The sequence below is a fragment of the Physeter macrocephalus genome, chromosome 13, assembly GCF_002837175.3.
Source record: "Physeter macrocephalus isolate SW-GA chromosome 13, ASM283717v5, whole genome shotgun sequence".
Taxonomy (NCBI): Eukaryota; Metazoa; Chordata; class Mammalia; order Artiodactyla; family Physeteridae; genus Physeter; species Physeter macrocephalus.
The window spans coordinates 34,185,350-34,200,941 of record NC_041226.1 but is presented as its reverse complement, the minus strand read 5'-3'; positions in this window follow the sequence as shown (position 1 = coordinate 34,200,941).

Sequence of the window (15,592 nt, the reverse complement as noted above, 5' to 3'; positions counted from 1 at the left end):
CAGCCTATTCCCAGCCCTATTTGAAACAGACACACACCTTATCTACCAAGGAAAATGTTGTTAGGCTTAATCAACCAGGAAAGAAGTTAATTCTAGAAAAGCACTGGGGAATAGGGATACATTATGGACTTAGGCAGAGATAGACACTGCCTGGGATTCAGAGGTGTGAAGAGCTTGGATTCCAGGAAAGCAGAAACGCTCAATTCCATCCCTAGAAGGACACTACACAGAAAGGCACCCACAAAGAACCCATTCCCCCCACACACAAATGGGCCTGGCTTTGAATGTGAGCACATATGATAATAGCCATTAGATGTCCACTAAGTCATTCTTTTATGATCTAACCCCTCTAACTTCAGTAAAGTCTTCTTTCTACCGATGACAAACTGTTTACTGCCCAGCAAAAATATCCCAGACTCTAGCTAATGAGTTCACATTATTACCAAATTATGAACCCATGCATACATTTCTTTCTTTTAATACATTCCTTTCCTTTCACACAACACAATTTATGTCCTTCCTCTTGTGATAGCTTCTTCTCCATCTCTGTCTGATATATTCATGCAATAGATTTATGAGTTTCATATCTTTACTGCTTTTCTACCAGTATAAGGTGCTACCCACACAGTTGATTGGCATAGTTTTTATTTCTTGTTGAAACCTAACTTAATTCTTTACTGCTACTGATTTACAGTGTTCATTGGTGAAAAAGAGAGAACAAGGGACTCCACTTGTGATTATCGGAGTTCACAGCATTATAAAAATAGCTAGTTGATGGTGAAATGTCCCACTAGCCAGTCATGTAAACTTAACTCAGTGTTTTGTTGGGCATCTGCAAAGGAATAGATATCCATTCATACTGTCTTTGCCAAGAATGTGATGGTAAACATTTAACAACTAGCTCTCCAGAAAATAAAAAAAGCCCTAATTTTGTTGTGTTCAACAATTTCCATGGTATAAATGTTCTTACCATGATTGATTTCAAGTTGCCAACCTGACATCACTGAATGTAGCATGGGAAAGAGTCACAAAATACCATAACTGTCTATGAAATTTCCACCATACGCATACAATGAATGCATAAAAGTACAGGTAGTTGTAAAATAACTAGGAAGTGATGAATTTTGAGTGTTTATTAGTTTTAAAAATTTTGCTTAGTTCTAAGTTTACACAATTAAATTTTTTTTTTTTTTTTGCGGTACGCGGGCCTCTCTCTGTTGTGGCCTCTCCCGTTGCTAAGCACAGGCTCCAGACGCGCAGGCTCAGCGGCCATGGCTCACGGGCCTAGCTGCTCCGCGGCATGTGGGATCTTCCCGGACCGGGGCACGAACCCGTGTCCCTTGCATCGGCAGGCGGACTCTCAACCAGTGCGCCACCAGGGGGAAGCCCCACAATTTAATTTTTAAGAGTGGCTTGCAAAATTTTTGAAAATTTAACAGTCAGCCCTAATGAGCCTTTGTGACAGAGCTCCAAGACAACCCTACTCCTTACTACCCTTAGTGAAAAGGAGTAGGTTATGAGGAGACAGACCTGAAGCAAAACTTCCTTATTGATAGGACTAGTAGCAGCTTGGAGGGATGGTCGCTGCCTGCATTGAAGGAACAATGGCAGAGGAAGTGCAAGACTGAGGAAAAGAAGCTTTTCGATGCAAGGGTTCAAGAGTAAGATACATTATGATGACTGTCTTACCCTCTGAAAAATTCTTGATGCTTTGACACATCGAGTTTTGTGCTGCACAAGTAGGACCATGCTACTGTATCTGCCCTACCCCACTAGTCTACTGGGTAACTTTGTTTAGAAACTTGAAAAGTTTTCCCCTCTAGGTTTATAAAAACCAAGGATCCTACTCTGGAGTTGGAAAATGGGAGCTCATCACAAAGATGGTTAATTTTCTCAAAAATAATACAGAGGGTTTTTATTATAAAGTAATGCCTCTAGGATCAAAGCTCCTTTTAACGAAATAAGATTTAGCATCCTTGGGTTGAGGAAAAGTTCCATTCTCCCCAGTTTTATGTCAAAGTCAGAGCAGTTTAGGAGAATGTCTTTGTACCATCTCTGCTAGAGGTTCCTTCCAGATGGGCCATATTCTGGAACCACATTTCCAGTGATCAGTCACCGGGATTGAAAGGCCTGGACCTAGGACATGTACAAATTCTAAGTACTGGGAGGATTCTCACTCAGGAGAGAGGCAAGAGAGCCTATCATGGGTTGTTCCAGAGCTCCAGCCCGTCACACCTGAGGGAAAGTAGAGAATGCAGACTTGAAAATGCAGTCTTGAACCTGCAGCCATTTCTATTCCTAGTGACAAGGCATAATACTGTAATGCAACTTTTTCATAAATGTAGATATTATATTTTATTATTTTCTATTTATGTGCTACTTAACAAATTTCCATACTTTGAGCAAATTACATTTTGATTGCTTCTCTATTCTGGCTATGAAATCTGCCAGTCAAACAAAACATTCTTAGCACAGGGCAGTGGTTTTCCAATGATCTTCCTGAGAGCAGACACTTCCTGAGCAGTTCCTTTCTGCTGTTGAGTTCTGAGTAGGGTTTTATTTGATAAAAGACTTTCCTCAGCTCAAAAGTCAAGTCAGAAACCACTGGTAAGCAAGAAAAGAGTCTGTACCTGGGTTACATGCCAAAGTAAGAAAGAATTAATCTGGAAGCATTGGAACGTCATTGTTGGAATTTAGACTATGATACAAGCCAGTTGGTTTAAAGCTAAAAGAGATGTGAAAAAAGCCCTCAATATTAAATTGAAGATTGTTGTCCTGATATCATTTTTACTCTAGGACTATTGATTTTTTTTAAAAATCAAGCTGTTTAAAAATGTTGTGCTAAGGATGAGACCATATTCAATGACAAATGGACTGCATAAACTGTCTTCCTGGGGCCTTATCAAAGATTTTCACATGGTGTTTGGATGGTTTGTTTTTTGATGGGCAGAATCTGAGTCGTTCACCCTTATCTGGCTTCATTATTATGGATATGAACATGGTTCCCGAGACTCTCACTGGTTCCACAAAAGGAGATTTTTTTAAAAGGCAGCCTGATAAATTCCCCATTCAATGAGAGCTGAGAACCGTTTTATTCCACTGTACTTCAGTGTAAAGGCATGTGACCTGATTTTCTGCAGGAAGTTGTTTTCATAGGGAGAATATTTAGGTTACAAACCTTGACTATTACTCTCCCCACCTTCTCCTCCTCCAAACCTGATTTAAGTGCTTTCCCCCCCACATTTATTTATGCCGGAGAACCTGGAATGAAAGAAAGGGATCAGGAAAGAAGGAATTGAGAGCCCTTTCAAACACCTGGAAAAGCATTTTAGAAGAACATCCAGCTCACTTCATTGCTGTATGAATTCAGATCCATCCAACTCACTTCGAAAAACAAAAAAGATTAGTTTTTGATGTGAAGCCCCACAGGACCACATTTTCTACTATTGATGCTCCCCAGTTTGTGCCATTGATCTCTTATGTTTTTTTCATGACTCAGAAGTTGAAAAGGACTTAACTTGTAGGTCAGGAAAGAAAGAAGCCTGTTACTGGGGTGAGTAATATCAGGCAAGGATATTCACTACAGGCTGGGCATTATGCTAAGGTTATCTGATTTGTTTCTTATAACAACTCCAAGGAAGGAAACCTTATTATCTCTACTTTGTAGATTAGGAAATTGAGATTTAGAGAGATTTTATGATTTACCCAAGGTCACTCAGTTAAAAAAAGGACGTGACACCCCTAGCTGTGGGATCCCAGTTCTGAGCACTTCACTGCACATCCTACACAGTGGAGTCAAAGGAGATGGAGGAGAAGTGTGACTCCATCAATGCAGGGATTAAGAGACAGCAGAAGGGGAAGAGCAATTGCCCTTTTCCTCATAGGGGCTATTTTAGGCCTTGAGCAATTGCCCTTTTCCTCATAGGGGCTATTTTAGGCCTTGCTTCTTAACATTCATCTATGCACTAGAATACTTTTCGTTTCCACACATAGTGCAAAATTTTCTGTGTCTCTAAAATTTTATTATGTGCCTTATGTAATAATTTGTATAAAGTCAAATTTGCATAAGTTGAGTGTTGAGCAACACAGTGAACATCTGTACATCACTATGTGTAACTAAATAGAAAGGGAAAGGAGAAAGATGGGTAGAATAGGCTTTTTATTCGGAGGCTGAGAGAGAAAGGATTATAGGGAATAAAGAAGTAGGGATGGAGAGGAAAACAGAAACTATGAGAAAGGAACCCGGTTGAAGGGGAGAACTAAACTCTTACTCAATTATAAAAATGCACGTGCTAGCCTTGATCTTGCTCACTTCTTGCTCTCTTTCTTTCTCCTTCCCTCCCTCCCTCCCTCCCTCCCTTCCTTCCTTCCTTCCTTCTTTGTTTTGTTATTAAGCTCTTACAGATTCTCAGGAACATAAACATGCTCAGGGCATCTCAACTATGGTAGTTACTTGTAAGAATACTGGAGAAAATAAGGAAATAAGGAAAAACGGGAAAAGTCCAGCATTTAAACTACCAGGTCTTGGGAATAATAGACCTCTGTTAACAGAGTCAGACCTTGAGGAGAACGGGAACAGCGCTGTCTGCTCACTGGGTCGCATCTCATCATCTGCCCTCCCCCACATCAGCAAAGCCTCTGGAGTCTCTGTCTCAGTTTCTACTTCTCTTGCAACCACGGATTCTACTTACTGTCTTCCTACCTCATGGCTTTTTCTTACTCTTGACTTTGACTGCCTCATGGCTTTGTCTTCCTTCTGTATATATCACAGCTTTTGACAAACCATACAAGAAAGTCTAGTTTACTCATTCTTTTATTCAAAGAATATTTAGCATGAATTAGACACCTCTCTTATATGTTCCCTTGACACTCATTTCTTCCCTGTATTAAATACTTTTTAGAACATCTGACCAGTTCACAAGAATCTCCTTAACTATCCCATCTACCCCCTTGTGGACCCAACAGTCACTTTGTACATGCCTATCAGACAGACCAGTCCCAAGATCAGCCAATCAGAGTTTCTTTTCTGGCAACATGAAACAGGAGCAAAGAGTATGAGTCTCTCCAGGTGGCTGGGCCATTAACTTGTGTAACTTGACTGTCTTCCTCTTGCCTATTCATGGACTGTCTCATTTTGCTCCAACCCAGACAGAACTCAGCTCTCTATCACCATTTCTATTACAAATATCTGGTCATTGAGTATCTTTTAACTTTTGTAGTCTTTGTTGTTAATGAGGTAAAGGGTAGAGAGGCCATTCAGTCTCTTCTCTCCTCCCTCTCCTTCCTGTCTCTCTTGGGTCACACCCATTCTTCTTGTTTTATGCATAGAGTTGACAACAATCAGCTTGTGCAACTCGAGCATGCCCTGAGGGCTCACCCACTCAGCCTACCAACTTACCCAAGGATTACTTCAAACTAGATATTCCTCCTCAGAGGAATTCTGGTCAGTTTGATTATCTTCCTCAGACAGGTTTGTTCTTGGAAGCTGTGACCAGCTTTATAACTGTGACCAGTGCTTTAGAGCAGCACTCAGACTGGGGAGCAGTCTTCGGGAAAAGATAAAGAGAAGCAGAGAGGAGAGTCAGAAGGAACACTTCTGGGTGGACAATGTCTCTCCAGTTCTTGTCCCTGTCCTCTCTAAGGTTAGGCTGCATTCTTCCCCTTGGGCTCTGTGAAATAGCCCGTTAGTTAATAATTCCCTTCTTTGCTTAGATTAGCTACGCTACCTATTTGTCACCCAATAACCCTAATTAAATACTCCTCTATCAAGCATCACTTTTTATTACCATTGCCGGTTATGTCTGTGCTCTCTCTTGATTGAAAGCTTCCTAAGGGAAGGACTGCAATTGTCTTGCTCACTGTTTTATTCCCAGCACTTAGCATGTTTCCTGGATACTTAATAAATGTATTTGGAATGACTCTACAGTTATTCATTACCAACTGTACCAAGCACTACTTCATGCACTGCGATTATAAAGATGAAAGACATGATCCTTGACCTCACATTGCTCAGTCTAGTTACTTCCAAATCAGTCCAGTTCTACTTCTACTTTAAGTGTCCCTTGTATTAGTTGGGACTCTTTGAGCTTTGGTGAAGGGGGCAGGGTTGGCTCAAGTGACCAAATCTCACAAGGGCCAAGGATAAAACTGGGCCATGGGAACAGCTAGAACCAGGGACAAATGTGGTCAGGACTTTTCTCCCTCTCTTGTTTCTATCTGTGGGTTGACTTCTCCACGTCAGACTTATTTCCTCCTGAGTATGGAAGAGTAATAACCAGCAGTTTTCACTCTTACGTTCTTCCAGCTTTACCATGATTTTCCATGTTTCCAATTTGAAAAATCCTGGGGAGGCCTTCCAATTGGCTCAGATTTTGTTAAGGGTACTTCTCTGGGCCAATCACTGTGGAGAGAAGTCACCAGGATTATTTTACTTTGGGTTTCCATCCCTACACCAATCAGAACCAGCAGGAGCTGTCAGATGGTGGCCTGTTCCAATCTTAGCCACATGAATGGGGCCTGGCCGGAAAGGGGGTGGGAACTCTTCTGGGAAGAGAAACTAATAGATGTCTGCCTACTTCATCTCCTTAGCCTCACATGCATCAACTCCTTTCCCTGACTTTAACAAATATCTATTAAATGTTCATTTAGTGCAAAGCATTGTGCTAGGCTCTTAGACGAAGCATTTACATTTTGTGTATCAAAATTAATTTTTTTAAAGGAAAGCAAACATCTTTCCTTAATCCCCACAGTCATAACGCAATCTTTCCTGCATTTATTTTTCAGAGTCCCAGTAGAGCAAAACCTTCAAGCACTGGTTCATTTGGACCATCCCAGTGCACATGAATCAGGTGATTTTTATCTTTTGTTCCCATCCTTGCCATCCCTAATCTGTCAGGCAGTCCTGAATCTATACCATCAGGCTTGTTTGTTCTACTTCTCTATCCTTTTATCATGGTTCCATTAACTCACATCCAAGGATATCAAGAGAATAAATAGCCCAATAAAACAAAAGAATATACTTCCAGATTTGAAAAGAAAGAAACATATAAGAAATACATAAATCATACTGTATGACAATAGCCTAGAAGATTGCATGGGAGGATTTTCATGTTTTCTGTAGAAGAAGAGAAAAATGGAATTTTCATGCCTTGTATCAGCACTTGACAGCTGTATATTGGACACTAAAAGGAGGGATGGGGATTAGGAATAATTTTGCCTGAAATATGCACAATTCCATGGAGGATGACTGCACATTTTCTCTGGTGATCATCTTATAACTCAGGAAAATTTAAACATGAGCCTAGTTTTGTCTAAGAAATTCTTAATCATGAACATTTCCTCCTCATAAAACATGGTCCCTTACAACATGGGCTTGGCATGCCAACTTCCTATCACTTAATGTCACACCTACATAATGGACACTCATGTCTCAATGAACTCTTCCCAGATAAGCAGAAGGCTCCTGTCCAAGAGTAATATACACCTGGTACACAGGTTGCTAAGAGCACAAATAAAGATAAATTTGTTAGTCTGACCTAAATGTTCCCTGGATCTCAAATTAATCTAATGTTATCTGACATTTGGCACTTTCTCTATCTATCCCAAAAAGACCACTCTATTGTCAGGGTCTCATCACTCTTTTTCAAGAAGTAATTGTTCTTTCGCCTCCTGGTGCTTCTCTGCCGCTTCAGTGGGGTACATTGTGAGCTCCAAATGTAGCACCCAGATTCAAGCAGAATATAATTCAAAGTTATTCAAAATCAAATGTTTGGTTCCTGGAGTCAATGCTGTTGTAAGGCTAAGCCTAACATCTAAAGGGAATTTTTTTTCTTTTTTGAGATTCTCTACATGACTTGAATTAAAAATAAATTATATCAGCATTTAAACATGCACTTTAGCATTCTCAATTTAAAATCATAGTTTTACAGTTGAGGAAACTCAGACTCCAAGATCTAATTTCCCCAAGGTCACCCAGACCTTAGTGAGTGCCAACTTATGCTAGAACATTCAAAATATGTTCTATACATCTTAATATGTTTAGTTATGACAAACAAAGAAATTTTCTCTGTCAATAGAAAGCTGGATTGGTGAGCAGCCAACAAGCTTACCTGCCAGCTTCTATAGATTCACAAGTCAATAATTACTTTGCTTTTCTAGGAAATAAAGATTCCATACACCAAGTTCTGAGAAGAAGACAATGCAGAGGTGAGAGGGACCACTGAGAAGGTCACCAGCTGTAGGTACAGAAAACACATGCCCCAATCTCCCCATTAAATAAGAACAGACTTACACACTAATATTATTACTACTATTACTATTTAACATAATCTAACATCTGATGTCCTCCCAGAGCAAGCTCTGAAATGTGGTTTATAGCTCTTAGGAATTGATTCTCCTTTTCCAACCTAAGTCTGTTAGCTATTGTCTGGAAGCCTGGTGTTTGAAAACAGCAGCTTACTGACAGCTAAGACTGAAATGAAACCTTTTCCTCATCACTTCTACTTGAACCTAATCTAACCTTCTGCCTGAAACAGGCAAGATGGCTGTACAATAGGACAGGACAGACCACTGGAGTCACACTGCATGTGCCTCAAACCCACAACTCCAAAGGGCCGTGTGATCACTATGTGCTCCCTGCAAGCCCTCCTGGACTTGCAAATTTCCCTTGTTTACCACTTTGGCCAGCTGCTCAATCCCTCTACCTCATGGCTCTGCCTACCCTCTCCACAGGATTATCATACAATGCTACAGATTTTCCCAAACATCTGCTCATTTTATTTATTCAGAAGCAACAGCTCTCCAGCTGACTACATCTGATGTCTTATCAAGACCAAATACTCTTAGGGAAATTCTTTTTTTGTTATTTTAAACTTCCTCCTCTTAAGATAGTTTATTTAATCATGCATGTGTTTAACATCAGAGTGAAATTTAAATAAAAGGAAATTCGTTATCCTTTCTACATTCTGCAGGAGGCAGATTACAGGAATTGTAAATCCACATTGTAAATTGACAATACTACACAGCACTGAAACAGAATGGATTCTAGATACATGCATATCATGGAGGAATCTCCCAGATGTAATACTGAGCAAGAGAAGGGGGCACAAAAGTGTACATGCTGAATAATCCCATATTTGTCAAGTTCAAAAGCAGCAAACCTAAGTCTATGGTGATACAGGTCCGATAGTGGTTGCCTTTGGCTGGGTTATCAACTGTGAGTGGGCACCAAGAGCCTGCTGGTACTGCCAGAAAAGTTCTGTCTTGATCTGGGTAGTGGCAAAATTAACTTACACTTATGTAAATATCCACCTAGTTGTAGGCTTGAATTGTGTACTTTACTATATGTAAATATGTATGCAACATGCTGTAATATTAAAAATTGTAAAATCATGTTATATCTTTAAAACTTCTGTTTAAAGATCCAGTGATGTGCTCCAGTCTCTGATTCATATAAGGAGCTTTCCTCAAGGTCACCAATCCTGTAATTATAAATTTCCTTTTCTTTTTTTTACGTGGGATCCTCCCAGACCGGGGCGCGAACCCGGTACCCCTGCATCGGCAGGCGGACGCGCAACCACTGCGCCACCAGGGAAGCCCTAAATTTCCTTTCCATAGTACACAGTCTGTTGTCCTAGCCTTGGTCAGTGGGAAGGCCCACATCTCACCTCCCCAGCCTGGCTGCACCTCCAGAACACAATCTTGGCCAGGCTGCTCTGCAGAGGATGTAGGCACCCCACCTCACTGCACTTGGCTACATCTTCCAGTGTTGCTATGATCCTGGTCAGAATCATTTTCTAGACTGAGTACCCACACATCTTTCTGGATATGCTAGACATATCCAAAAGAACACTCAGAAATCCTCCTTCAAGTATTTTCAAAATATTTTAAATATAGCGGCATCACTATACTAAAGAACATTGTGGTTGATTCATTATCTTCATAATTAATGCAATTATGATGAGGAGTGGGATACCAACGATTATAGCTTGCTAGTGAATCACTTGGTTTCCTGTGTCCATGTTCTTTGTCCACCCTTGTATATATATAAATAATTTAAAAGATATAATCATATCATATTGGCATTAAAAATAGGCACATAGATCAACAGAACAGAATAGAGAGCCTTTCCAATTTGGATTACTTTTATTTCATTTTCTTGCCTACTTGCTCTAACTAGTACTTCTAGTACAATATTGAGTAGACATGGTAAAAACAGATATTCTTGTATTATTCCTGATCTTGGGGGATCTAGTTTTCCATCATTAAGTATGATGTTAGCTGTGGATTTTTAGAGATGGCCTATATTAGGTTGAGGGAGTTCCCTTCTACTTTCAGTTTATTGAGTGTTTTTTTTCATGAAAGGGTACTGGATTTAATCAAATGCTTTTTCTGCATCTATGGAGATGATATGTTGTTTTTTCCCTTCATTGCATTAATGTGGTATATTTACCCAGGGTTTTTTGAGATAAATCCTACTTGGTCATGCTGTATTATATTTTTATATGTTGCAGGATTTAGTTTGCTAGTATTTTGTTGAAGATTTTTTCATCTGTATTTATAAAAGATATTGGTCTGTAGTTTTCTTGTGATGTTTTTGTCTGGTTTTGGTATCAGGGTCATACTGGCCTCATAGAATGAGTCAGAAAGGGTTCCCTCCTCTTCTATTTTTTAGAAGGGTTTGTAAAGGATTGATGTTAATTCTCCTTTAAATGTTTGGTAGAATCCACCAGTATATAATTTCCTTGACACATTTAAATGGTATGGTATTAACACAATGTTATTTTAACTTGAATTTCTTTGGTAACTAGCAAGGTTAAACATTTCCCCATATGTTTGCTTGCTAATTATCTCTGTTGGTATGTACTGTTTGTTCATATCCTTTGCTCATTTTTATATTGGGGTCTCAGTGTTTTTCTTATCAATTTTAATGAGCTTTTTAGAGTAGTAACCCTCAGAACATTATATATATATATATATATATATTTTTTTTTTTTAGTGGTACGCGGGCCTCTCACTGTCGTGGCCTCTCCCGTTGCAGAGCACAGGCTCCGGATGCGCAGGCTCAGAGGCCATGGCTCACGGGCCCAGCCGCTCCGCAGCATGTGGGATCTTCCCAGACCGGGGCACGAACCCGTGTCCCCTGCATCGGCAGGCGGATTCTCAACCACTGCGCCACCAGGGAAGCCCAGAACATTATATTTTAATCTAGTAATTTTTCATCATCCAGAAATGTTAATGTATTTTAGGCATAGGGAGGATAAATCAGGTTTTAGAAGCACTTCTGCTTACAGTAATTTTCTCACAACTTTATCCTGTTGGCATGCAGAAGTATTCCATATTTAATGGGGGAAACAGGAGGTCACAAATCTAATTAAAAATAAATTTAGATTCCTTGATGCCCAGGCCAATTTTTAAAATTTATTTTCTTTAATATTTATTTGGTTTTACTATGCCAAGCCAGGCACGTATATCAGACATACCCAACCCATAAGGTTTTATCCTCCCTCTGAATTCTTGCTGATGGTTCCATTTAGTGAGTCTGACTTACTGAGTATCATGCCTACATGCTCAGTTCAGCATCTAATTCAACTTCCCCAACTTTTTTTACCCTAGGAAAACATCAAAATGGGAACCAATTTAACCAATAAGTACCTTGAAAAATTAATTCTGTTCACCATTCTAATGAAAAACTAATGAAGAGGATTTGATGAGTCTCCTATAGTGTCAAGCATTTGATTAAGAAGGCCAGTTGGCATAAGGTCTGCTTAAAGGATTTTTAGCTAAAATATCATTCCCTACAAGCCTATCACAATGCCTGGATATCCCCCATTAGAACTGTATTATTTGTGATTAGATTTGGAAAAGACTTAATCCCTATATATTTTGTGGGGGTTATGTGTGTGTGTGTGAGGGTGAGTGGATTGTGGGTGTGTGAGTTTAAATGAAGGAAAAGGGAATAAAACACACAGAGGCACAAAGGTGTATTTTTGCTAGCACAAAGTAGGAATCAAATCACTCTTAAAGGCAGCCTCAAGAAAGTAATTTAAACTACCTAGTGTAGATTTTGCTTGGCTCTTTGCACTGTCATTGGAAACAAAACTGCTGTTTGTGTTAGGAGATTTTTATCTCCTACTCTCTTGTCATTTTAGATGAGTACACAGACAGTTTATACAATGTCTTTTCATTCCAAACCTATAGAAATAATACACATGCTGAATATATGGAAGGTGTTTTAATCATTCCTGTGTTTTTCACTCCTCTTTGGTCCATTTCTTGTGATCATAAATTGATGCTATTCCTATACATTTTATTCCTTTAAGAAGTATCCCCACATATTTTTATGTGTAATTTAATAAAGTATAGCTATCTCTAGAAGCTTGCTAGACAATGTATTAAATAAAATTCTACTTTTTCTCCCTAAGTTATCATTCTCATTCCATTTTTTGAACTATACAAGGCTGCAAGCTCTATCATTTATGTCTATGTGATCCTTGTACAAAGTACCTAACCCCTCTGGATCTCAGTTTCCCCATTCATAGTAGGATGATAACTCTTTCAAGATTGTTGAGAGGTTCTACCAAACTTTTGCTCCAGCCATCTTAGCAGATGTTGCAAGAAGAGAGGCCACTGTCCAAAGGGCAGCAGCATAGGACCAAGGAGCATCATCAAGGACAAAACCCTGACCTCTCTGCTGTCCAGATGATTCAAAGCCCTTGCCCATTAACTGAAAAATCACCCTGAGTGAAGGGAAGGAGAAAAGAGAGAAAAAAAATCCTGAAGTGCTGGGTCTATGGCAAACCATGGGTAACCAAGAAAACACTGGACTGACTGAGTCCACCATGAACTGCCCAGATTGACTTTTCTACATTAACCTGCAGTTGTGAGGCTCCTTCCTTGGAGACCAATAAATACCAGCAGTCTCTTCTCTTCAATCACAGCTGGATCTAGTTTGACAGAATGGTTGGGAGACTTGGGGAGGAGGGTTTAAAGACTGTTTCTGTAGCCTTTCTCCTTATTATTATATTTTTCATGGATATCCTATCCATTACTAGATCCTAAGTGTTGACATCAATACATAGACACCCGCTTCTTTTTGAAGCAGACAAGTGTGTGAGTCACTGCTGGGAAACTCTTCTCCAACCTTAAGTCACGAGGAGCTTCAAGACGGCGGAAGAGTAAGACACGGAGATCACCTTCCTCTCCACAAATACATCAGAAATACATCTACATGCGGAACAGCTCCTATAGAACACCTACTGAATGCTGGCAGAAGACCTCAGACCTCCCAAAAGGCAAGAAACTCCCCACGTACCTGGGTAGGGCAAAAGGAAAATGAAAAAACAGAGACAAAAGAATAGGGACGGGACCTGCACCAGTGGAAGGGAGCTGTGAAGGAGGAAAGCGTTCCACACACGGGGAAGCCCCTTCGCGTGCGGAGACTGCGGGTGGCAGAGGGGGAAGCTTCAGAGTCACGGAGGAGAGCACAGCAACAAGGGTGCGGAGGGGAAAGCGGAGAGATTCCGGCACAGAGGGTCAGTGCCGACCGGCACTCACCAGCCCGAGAGGCTTGTCTGCTCACCCACCGGGGCAGGCGGGGGCTGGGAGCTGAGGCTCGGGCTTCGGTCGGATCGCAGGGAGAGGACTGGGGTTGGCTGCGTGAACAGGGCCTGAAGGGGTCAGTGCACCACGGCTAGCAGGGAGGGAGTCCGGGAGAAGTCTGGAGCTGCCGAAGAGACCAGAGACTTTTTCTTGCCTCTTGTTTCCTGGTGCTCTAGGAGAGGAGATTAACAGCGCCGCTTAAAGGAGCTCCAGAGACGGGCGCGAGCCGCGGCTATCAGCGGGGACCCCAGAGACGGGCATGAGACGCTAAGGCCGTTGCTGCTGCCACCAAGAAGCCTGTGTGCGAGCACAGGTCACTCTCCACGCCTCCCCTCCCGGGAGCCTGTGCAGCCCGCCACTGCCAGGGTCCCGTGATCCAGGGACAACTTCCCCGGGAGAACGCACAGCGCGCCTCAGGCTGGTGCAACGTCATGCCGGCCTCTACCGCCTCAGGCTCAACCCGCATCCGTACCCCTCCTTCCGCCTGGCCTGAGTGAGCCAGAGCCCCCGAAACAGCTGCTCCTTTAACCCCGTCCTGTCTGAGCAAAGAACAGACACCCTCAGGCGACCTACATACAGAGGCGGGGCCAAATCCAAAGCTGAACCCCAGGAGCTGTGCGAACAAAGAAGAGAAAGGGAAATCTCTCCCAGCAGCCTCAGGAGCAGCGGATTAAATCTCCACAATCAACTTGATGTACCCTGCATCTGTGGAATACCTGAATAGACAGTGAATCATCCCAAGTTGAGGAGGTGGACTTTGGGAGCAAAGATATATATATATTTCCCTTTTTTTCCTTTTGTGAGTGTGTATGTGTATGCTTCTGTTTGTGATTTTGTCTGTAAAAGCTTTGCTTTTACCATTTGTCCTAGGGTTCTGTCGGTCCGTTTTGTTTTTTTTTCCTTAAAAAATTTTTTTTCTTAATAATTATTTTTTATTTTAATAACTTTATTTTATTTTACTTTATTTTATCTTCTTTCTTTCTTTCTATTTTTTCTCCCTTTTACTCTGAGCCGTGTGGATGAAAGGCTCTTGGTGGACCTCCCAGCTCCACATAATATCAAATGGCAAAAATCTCCCAGAAATCTCCATCTCAATGCCAAGACCCAGCTCCACTCAACGACCAGCAAGCTACAGTGCAGGATGCCCATGCCAAACAACTAGCAAGACAGGAACACAACCCCATCCATTAGCAGGGAGGCTGCCTAAAATCATAATAAGGCCACAGAAACCTCAAACACACCACCAGACGTGGACCTGCCCAACAGAAAGACAAGATCCAGCCTCATCCACCAGAACACAGGCACTAGTCCCCTCCACCAGGAAGGCTACACAACCCATTGAACCAACATTAGCCACTGGGGACAGATACCAAAAACAACAGGAACGATGAACATGCAGCCTGTGAAAAGGAGACCCCAAACACAGTAAGTTAAGTGAAATGAGAAGACAGAGAAACACACAGCAGATGAAGGAGCAAGGTAAAAACCCACCAGACCTAACAAATGAAGAAGAAATAGGCAGTTTACCTGAAAAAGAATTCAGAATAATGATAGTAAAGATGATCCAAAATCTTGGAAATAGAATAGAGAAAATACAAGAATCATTTAACAAGGACCTAGAAGAACTAAAGAGCAAACAAACAATGATGAACAACACAATAAATGAAATTAAAAATTCTCTAGAAGGGATCAATAGCAGAATAACTGAGGCAGAAGAATGGATAAGTGACCTGGAAGATAAAATAGTGGAAATAACTACTGCAGAGCACAATAAAGAAAAAAGAATGAAAAGAACTGAGGACAGTCTCAGAGATGTCTGGGACAACATTAAATGCACCAACATTCGAATTATAGGGGTCCCAGAAGAGGAAGAGAAAAAGAAAGCGACTGAGAAAATATTTGAAGAGATTATAGTTGAAAACTTCCCTAATATGGGAAAGGAAATAGTTAATCAAGTCCAGGAAGCCCAGAGAGTCCCATACAGGATTAATCC